The sequence below is a fragment of the Manis pentadactyla genome, chromosome 10 (assembly GCF_030020395.1).
Source record: "Manis pentadactyla isolate mManPen7 chromosome 10, mManPen7.hap1, whole genome shotgun sequence".
Lineage (NCBI taxonomy): Eukaryota > Metazoa > Chordata > Mammalia > Pholidota > Manidae > Manis > Manis pentadactyla.
In genome coordinates, this window is record NC_080028.1 from 99,949,353 (window position 1) to 99,958,640 (window position 9,288).

General features: G+C 52.7%; 1 pseudogene; it reads right to left on the minus strand.

Annotated features, from left to right (window-relative positions):
- Positions 1-397: 397 nt before the first annotated feature.
- On the minus strand, positions 398-5,231 carry LOC130679381 (putative speedy protein E7; annotated as a pseudogene).
- Between the last annotated feature and the right edge of the window lie 4,057 nt (positions 5,232-9,288).

The following is a 9,288-nucleotide window of genomic DNA, read 5'->3' on the forward strand; positions in this document are numbered from 1 at the left end:
GTGGGACCGTGATGAGACCTGTGCAGCTGTGTTCACTGCTACTGAGCAGGCAGTCAAGGCCGTTGTAGTCCTTGAGTGTAATGGATTCATGAAGGCCCTGTGAGCTAGATGTTCATGTAAACGGAGACGGTTATGGATGGGGCCTTCGGCAGTGGCTTGAGTGGACACGCCAACCTGTTGGATTCTGGTCACAATTATGGAAAGGAGCAGAGGTCTGGTGGCCGTTAGTAGAGGAGCAACTGGCTTCTGTGTATCACGCCTTGCTGGCTATGGAGCCCATCACGGGAACAGCTCCGACCAAGGTAATAACCACCTATCCCATCGCGGGGTGGGTGCGAGTCTGGACCCAAAGCCAGGGAGTGGCATGGCACAGAGGCCTCCACTGGCCAAATAGGGGCGCAAACTTGCAGCAGCACAGCACCATCTCCGATAGCCCCTTGAGTGGAGATCTCCGATGCTTATTTGGGCAAGGGACATACACGCGTGGAAAGCAAGAAGAACTTGCACTTGAGCCATTGGTAGGCGAGAGTCCTTATCAGCAGGGAAAAGCCCCTATACCTGAAGATGCTTGGTATACAGACGGCTCCACCCGTGGGCAGCCCCCGAAGTGGAGGGCTGTGACTTTCCGTCCTAAGACTAAGACAACATGGGTGTTAGAGGACGGAGAGGGGAAGAGCAGTCAGTGGACTGAGTCACGGGCAGTATGGCTCCCGATCACCCAGGATGATCACGCCCTCCCCTCTAGTTGTGTGCAGGGGTCATACCTGCGTGTGTTCCTCGGCCTGTGGCTCGGGGCGGAGTCAGTGTCTGGAAGGGTGACTTCCTAAGCCGACACAACGAGGCGCTCTGTCTGCACCTGAGGATCCAGACTTCCCTTCTTCTGGGCCGGTGAGCCCAGGCCTCCGTGGTCCCGGGAGCGCTCACACAGCGAGCAGGCTGCGGTCTCGCTTCCACACCGGGAGCTCTGGGTCAAACGCTTGGATCTGGAAGGCAGGTGGCTCTGGCCTCAGGTGGCCCCTCCTTCCTCGCCCAGCCTCCAGTTCCTTCTCGCCTCAAGATCCCACGATCCCGTGTTCCCCCCACTGCAGTCCGGCCCCCCCACCCCGAGATCCCAGCTGCTCACGCACCTCCTCACACTCTTCCCGGGAGACCCAGGCCTTCCAGCCCATGGATTGGGCGAATTGGACTCGCTGTTGGTGGAACAGAAGACGCTGGGAACGGTCGTTCCCATAGAGGAGCCAAAGGATGTCCTGTTTGGGGCCCTCGTCGTCCTCCTCCATGTCGTTGGCCAGGTAGCTGGGGAGAGACATCGGGCTGCTGGTCAGGAGCAAGACGGGAAGGATCCCCAGCCGAGGTCAGCGTCCAAGGAGAGGCACAGGCTGAACTTGACAAAGGACGTACGGGAGCCCTACCAGCGTCACACAGGGCCACCCAGTCATCAAGAAGCCACTGCGGGGCAGGGACCTGAAGGGCACCTCTCACAGCTGGATGCTGAAGACAAAGGCCCTCGGGGAGGCCTGAGGGCGAGCAGTGCAGTTTCCATGCAATGTCCCCATCATCTTCCCTGTGCCCTTTAAAGCGGTTGTATGTGCGCACCCTGTGGCTCCCTGCGGAGTGAGCATGTGTGCGTATCCAGAGGGCAGGAACTGACTAGCCGGTTTCTGTAGTCCTAGCTTCCCTACCATGTGGCTCAGGCTGGAGGATGGGTGCCACGTGCCCTTCTCAAGGCTCTCCTCCCAACCCTCCTAGTCCCTGGCACGGAATGCAGTGTACAAGATTTCGTTGAATGAATGGATGGACGGATGGACGGACGCTTTTGTCTCACAGTCAAATGCCATACTGATCGCCTCATGGACTCAGTGTAGCTTAAACGTTTGCAACACAAAGTAGCGTGCTGAGGGCTTTATGAACATGTGGATATTTTGACAAGACCTGCCTGCAACGGTGTCTGGTCTGATGGTTTGGAGAAGGGGAGGGGGGAGTTAGGAAGTGAAGTAACTATTACCCGGAACGTGACATGACACTAGGATTTTAGCTGATGTGCTACTGGGGGACTGCAGTTAGGGGTCCAGGGGAGGCGTGGGAACAGTTGTGCTCCTTGCACCGACTTTAAGGATAGGTCATTTTCTTCCAATATATATATGTCTGAAAGACACCTACAAGTCAGAAGACACAATGTGAAAACAGAGGGAAGGGATTTCAGACGGAGCATTGGAAGAAAGCAGTGCAATGTCAGGACCATAAGCAAGTGTGATGCTGACTGTGGGGAGGGTTGAGTTCAGACTGAGAAGGCTGGCCTCGGCTTAGAACCCCCTTAGCCGGTGGCATTGCTGAGGAGGGGTGGGGAGCATTAGACCTGTGTTCTCCGAGGATTTGGGGCGTGTAAAGCCTCGTAGGGAGCACGGGTGGGGAATGCTTACACTCGGTCTGTGTCACATGACGAGGGCCTGCATTGTGGCGTCCGCCTGGGAATCCAGAGGAGGACGGTCCACTTGATGTGGACTCAGGCAGGAGAGCGGCCGAGGCTTCTGAGGGAGGCGGTGCGGTCTCAAGCCTGGCCACCTGGGGACAGCGTGGTGCCCATTCTGTCCCTCCTCAGGAGGGTTTTGTGTGGTCTTTTGTTCGTTCCAGTGTTTTAACTGGTGTTAGGGTTGTCTGTCTCCACAGACAACAGTATAGAAACCGCTCTGTTATAATCCTATCCTTGGTATACCAAAGTGAACAGTACACGTGGAGTACAAAAGAGAACAGATGCAAGGTCAGAGTCCCACACCTCTCCCTCCGCCCTCCCAGAGGACTGAATGTTGACGGCCGGCCACTGACAGCAATACTCACAGAGCTATGAAGAAGTGAATTCGCTGGTACTGCCCGGAGGGGAGGCCAGCCCGGCTGAAATACGCTATGACCATGGCCAGGAGATACTGAGGAAGAGGAGAACGCCACAGGACAGCGGTCACATCCCAGAAGAGGAAGGACGGAAGGACGGAGGGGTGAGGGAGGGGGAGGCTGGGGGCAGACCCCGCCCGTGTGGGGAGAGGGACTTTAGGACGCTCCTGGATGGCAGGCTTTGCCGGTGGGACGCTGGTTGTTTAGGACAGCCGCCATCAGAAGGGTCTTTGATAAGCTGGCACAAAGGGGAGTCCCCAGGGCTGAGGCGAGAAGGGGCTTGCGGTGGCAGGCAAAGGGGCGGACCCCAGAGGAGTGGGGGTGGGGGCAGGGCTGCCCCTTCCCACGCAAGGAGCCTCCAGGCCCCGCAAAGGGCAGTGTGGACAAGGCTCCGAGTTGGGGAGAGAGGCGAGACTGGGGGTTTAGAAGGCATCCCTCCAGCCCCCCAGGGTAGATGCTGGAGAGGGAACACATCTCAGTGGACAAAGTTACCTTGTCAGATACCCTCAGATTTTTGTCCCAGGCCAGGAATATTTTCACAACAAGGTCCCCTGGGAAGAGAGGCACAGGTTAGACGGACAGCCGGAGCAGGGCCGAGCAGAGAGCAGCCGTGCGTGCTGACGGGACCTTTCGGGGTGGGGAGGCCGAGGTGCACTCGTTGGGCCAGAAAGGTGGTGCCATCCTTCTTCGGTGGCTTGGCTGGGGGTGGGGGGCAGGTGTCAGTAGGTGATGTGCACAGGTCTGATCCTACCGAAGGTGGTGCTCCGTCACCGTGCAGGGAGGCATCGTCTCCCTTGACGGTCACATCAGCGCGCCCAATGGCCTGTCAGCACCCCGCACGCTGACGGAGGCATTTAGATTTGAGAGCCCCAGGGGTGCAGTGGAAGCCGAGCTTTTGTGTGCCGAGTGCAGACTGCTTCTGCCTGTGGCCTAATCCTGCCTCATTTCTAAGTGTCCCCGGAGGAGTCCTCTGGGAACAGAGAGGTCACCAACTGACAGGGAATTCTTTTCCATTGGAAAAGTCTAGTCGCTGGAAGTTTCTCTAAAGGGGAATAGGCTCAGGGTTCCCCCTACCAAGCAGCCTTTTGAAGGCCTCGTGGTGCTCGGGCAGCACCGGGGACACCCGCCGTCGCTTCAGCCTCATCTTGAGGCCACACAGCTTGTCCAGGTCCCAGGCGTCCTGCTCGCCCGTGGCTGCCTCCTCCGACTCCTCCTGGAAAGCGGCCGACCTCTCCCGCTTCCCGGGCCGGCCGGAGCCCTCTGGCAGAGGGCTGCTGTGTGCCTGGGCTGCTGGGCAAAGAAACCAGGCGACAGCGTCCAGCTGTTGCCTTGGGGATTCATCCCTTGGTCCCCGTGTCCCTTCCCACTCCACTCCAACTACCCCCAAAAGACAAGCTGCCCCCAGTGTCTCTGCTGTCACAGACCGTGGCCTTCTCCCCAGCCATCTCTCCATCCTTCTCCTTTACTGGCAGCCATTTCTAAGTGTCCCCGGAGGAGTCCTCTGGGAACAGAGAGGTCACCAACTGACAGGGAATTCTTTTCCATTGGAAAAGTCTAGTCGCTGGAAGTTTCTCTAAAGGGGAATGGGCTCAGGGTTCCCCCTACCAAGCAGCCTTTTGAAGGCCTCGTGGTGCTCGGGCAGCACCGGGGACACCCGCCGTCGCTTCAGCCTCATCTTGAGGCCGCACAGCATGTCCAGGTCCCAGGCGTCCTCCTCGCCCGTGGCTGCCTCCTCCGACTCCTGGAGAGCGGCCGACCTCTCCCGCTGCGTGCGCCGGCCGGAGCCCTCTGGCGGAGGGCTGCTGTGTGCCTGGGCTGCTGGGCAAAGAAACCAGGCGACAGCGTCCAGCTGTTGTCTTTGCGATTCATCCCTCGGTCCCCGTGTCCCCTCCCACTCCACTCCAACTACCCCCAAAAGACAAGCTGCCCCCAGTGTCTCTGCTGTCGCAGACCGTGGCCTTCTCCCCAGCCATCTCTCCATCCTTCTCCTTTGCTGGCAGCCATCTGCCCCCATCCACTTTGCCATTGTTCCGTCTCCCCGTTCTCAACACCCTTCCTCATTTAGATAATTCCTCCAGGTGCCCTTCCCCGTGTGTGTCCTTGTCCCCACACCTACACTCTCGTCCTCCAGTGCCTGGCCTTCTGAGTGTCTCCTTCCTTCACACAAGCCCCCCTGGGTAGGCCTTCCTGCCGTCGGCTCCCCGTCCTCAAGCCCCTCGTCCCTCCGCTGCCTCACCTGGCGGTCCTGGTCTCTGTGCGTCCAGCATCACATCCGGCTGGTGCCCGGAGGGGCCAGGCTGGGGCCTCTGCCTCACAGCCTGGGAACTCGATGGAACACTGGCCATGATTTCTGCCCAAGTCTCACCCTCTCCGGGACCAGACCCTGTCCAAAATCCTCTTGTGGATTCTCACTGAATGTGAGCCCGTTATCCCTACTCCAGGCTAAGGAGATGCTAGGAGTAGAGAAAGCTCTGAGAAGGTGCTTCTGGCTACCTTTGCTGCCAAGCACCTACCAACCAGGAGGGTTGGAACCCTTGTGAGGTCATAGGTTGCTGCAACCTAGCAACTAGTTTGAAGGAAAAGCAGGCAACTGCCAGTCCAATCCGAACAGGGGCAAACAAGGTCTCCTGCCACTGGCCCAAGTTGTGACCACCCCCCAAGATGATCCTCGAGCCGTCCAGGTCACCTTTCAGCCCTCCCCCACAGATGACGTGTCCTCTCCACTCTCCACTTGACACACGGGTGGACTCTCGCCCTCTGTCACGTTCTCCTACGGAGCATGTCTAGTGAGTGGCTAGGAAATTCAGGGTAAGCAGAAACAGTCAGCCCTACAAGAGTGACATAGGTAGGTAAGAAAGATCCCAGGTACATTGACTTGGACTCAAAAGTTAAGTTTAGAACACTTGGCAGAACAGAGCTCTTGTGCTCAATGTTCACTGACACTAGGTTCAGGATTCTGTACAGAGGGACGCATCCTCACCCCTCAGGCACCTTTGAGCCCAAGAGAACATTTTGAGGACCTGGAATCATAGAATATGGTACCCGTGCTCACGCCCACTTCAAATGGTGCCTACAATTTCAGCAAGTCTATGGCTTTCCCAGAGCCTGCCCCTCAATTCCAAGAAAGTCTATTCTCTGTATAAAACTTCTGATCGTGCATATCACCTTCACCCAGAAATGTCACCATCTTTTGTGTATGCTATGAATAAAAAGTCACATGCACAAAAAGACTTAGTGGTAAAACGTCCAATTCAGGACACAGGAGGATGTTTTGTGAAGGTGGGGGCACACAGGGGCAGAGACGCAGCCCGGAAATCAGCCACTTGAAGGCCTGCCGTAAGCCGGGCGGCTCCTCCTGAGCTCCGGGCCTCTACTTTTCACCCGGGCATCTGAATCTCGTGTTTTCTTTTTCAGTATTTACTGTGGTAAAATAACATAACATTTACCACTTGAGCCATTTTTGAGGGGATAGTTCTGTGGCACTGAGCACTTTGAAATTTTGCAGCCATCCCCTACTATCCCATCTCCATATCGACACTGCGCACCCGTTAAAGAACACCTGCCGGGTGTAGTCTCCCTTCCGGTCCCTGGCACCCACCATCGCTCCCCTCTGTCTCTGTGGCTTTGGCTCTTCTGGGTCCCTCATTTAAGTGGAGTGCTATAAAAGTGGTATGTGTGTGTGCGGCTTATTTCATTCAGCACACACTTGTAGACAGCTTTCCTAATGACAACCCTGAATTCGTTGCAGTGTGTGGCTTATTCTTGGTGCCTATCTAAGCCAAGGGCCTGCTGCCTAAGGAAGAGTTGGTGCATGTAATTTTTGCAGACGTCAAAACACTGTGATCCAAGTTGTGGTTTGTGTATTTGGCCTTGCAGTTCTGACGGTTTTCGATTCATGTTTATTGTTAGGTGTGTAAACGCTGAAGACTGTTGTATCCTCTTGGTTAATTAACCACTTTGTCGTTGTGAAATGGCCTGTTTTGTCCCTGTTAGTATTCTGACATGGACTTTCTCTGACATTTATAGAGCCTCCCCAGACTTCTTTGGGCATGCTGAATCTTATTCCGTCCTTTTACTTTTAAGTTTGCATGTTTCTATTTAAAGTGATTTTCTTGTAGACAGCATATGATTGGCTCTTACCTTTTTATCCAGTCTGACCATTTGTACCTGTTAACTGGGGTGTTGAGACCACTTCCATCTGACACAACTATTGGTTTAACTGGGTAGCTTGTGGTCTGTTGTCTTTGCTGTCTGTCCCATCTTCTTTGTTTCCTTTTTCTTCTTTGTCTTCCTTCCTTTCAGTTCATTGCATTTCTGTGATTCCATTGTGTAACCTTTGTTGTGTTGTTGGCTATAACACTGTTATTTTAAGAGGTGCTCTAAGGTTTATACTATACACCTTTGATTTATCATAGTTTTCCTTCAAGTGATCTATCATTTCACTGGACTGTAAGAAGCTCACAGTTCCTTCCAGTTCTCCCCTCTTGGTCTTTGCCGTGTTGTTGCACTTTAGTCTCACAGTAGTACCGATCCCACAATACGTTGTTATTTGTAGTTAAACACTCAGTTAACCTTTCAAGAGACTTAACTAATAGGAGAAAATACATAGTTCCTGTTTCTTTTACTTTCATTCCTTTGTATAGATCCAGATTTTTATGTGCTCTCCTATTCCTTCTGCATGAAGGACTTTTCGGTGACATTTCTTGTAGTTAATGAAGAACCTTTCAGCTCTCGTAGGTCTGAAGATGTCTGCATTTTGCCTTCCCTTTTAAAGGGATCTTTGCTGTTTTTTCCTCCTGTAGTTTAAGTATGTTCCTCGCTTACATTATTTCCAAGAGAAATTCGAGGTCGTCTTCATCTTTTCCTCTGTATGCCACATATTTTGTGTTCTTCTTCTTCTCACTACTTTAAAATGTTCTCACTATCACCGGTCGTAGGTGATGTGCTTGATTCGTCTTGGCTGCGTTTCCCTCGTGTGTCTGTGCTTGGGGGTCATGCAACTTGTTGGATCTGTGTGTTTAGGGTTTCCATCAACTTTGGGGAAAGTTTGACCGTGTGTCTTCAAATGGCCCCTTTGCTTCCCCCAGCCTCCCTTCAGGGATTCTCATTACCTGTATATTCCACAGCTTGACACTGTCCCACAGCTGACCGATGCCCTTCCTTTCCCTTTAATTTTTTTTTTCTCTACATGTTTCATTTGTAAGTGCTTCCACTGCTGTGTCTTCACATTCACTGATCCTTTTTTAGGCAGTGCTGTTATTCTAACCCAGTGTAATTTCCATCTTACGATGCTGTGTCTTTTCTATAAAGTTCTGTTTGAGTTTCTTTTTATATCTTCCCTGTCTGTACTCAGTTTTTTGTTTTTTTTTTTTTTTACCATAAAGAATATGATTATAAGCTGTTTCAGTGTTCTCTGCTCATTGTAACATCTGTTCGTTCTGGGCCCATTTCAGTTGATAATATTCCTGACGGGTTGTACTTGCCTACATTTTCCCCCAGTTTCTCGACCCCTTCTCCCCACCTATGTCTGGGTGCTCCCGCGCTGCTGCATGAGTGGAAACTCTCAGGGCAGGGGCTGTAGGGCTCACCCTGTTTATTTCCTGTCTCACGGGTTACTGTCCTTCACTGCCCGTCGATCAGTGTCTTGAAGACCATTGCTGTGCATGTGTTCTCTTGTGTTTTTTTCTGGGGTTCCATCCAGGTAGGAAGGGTAAATGCAGTCTGTGTTCATCTCGGCTGAAAGCAGAAGTCCTGATACCTATGATTTGACTCACTGTTAGAAAGGAAGCCTACACCAAGGTTCTAGGGAAATTCACCAGTTTTTTTGGTCGTGTTGAATTTTTTACATTTAGATCCCTGATCCAACTGGAGTTTGTTTATTTTTTCTATTAAGGTATCATTGATATGCAGTCTTATGCTCAGGTTTCACATGAGCCACATTATGCTTACCACGTCCCCCCTGTTATCAAGTCTCCACCACATAACCCCATTGCAGGCACTGTCCCATCAGCATAGTAAGATGCTGTAGCATCAATACTTGTCTTCTCTGTGCTACACTTCCTTCCCCGTGCACCCTTATATTACGCGTGTTAATCATAATGCCCCTTAATCCCCTTCTCCGTCCCTCCCTTCCCACCCACCCTTCCCAGTCCCTTTCCCTTTAGTAACTGTTAGTCCATTCTTCAGTTCTATGAGTCTGCTGCCGCTTTGTTCCTTCAGTTTTTGCTTTGTATTCATACTCCACAGATGAGTGAAATCATTTGGCACTTGTCTTGCTCCACCTGACTTATTTCACTAAGCATAATACCCTCCAGCTCCATCCATGTTGTCGAAAATGGCAGGATTTCTTTTCTTCTTATGGCTGAATGAATAATATTCCATTGTTTATATGTACCGCATCTT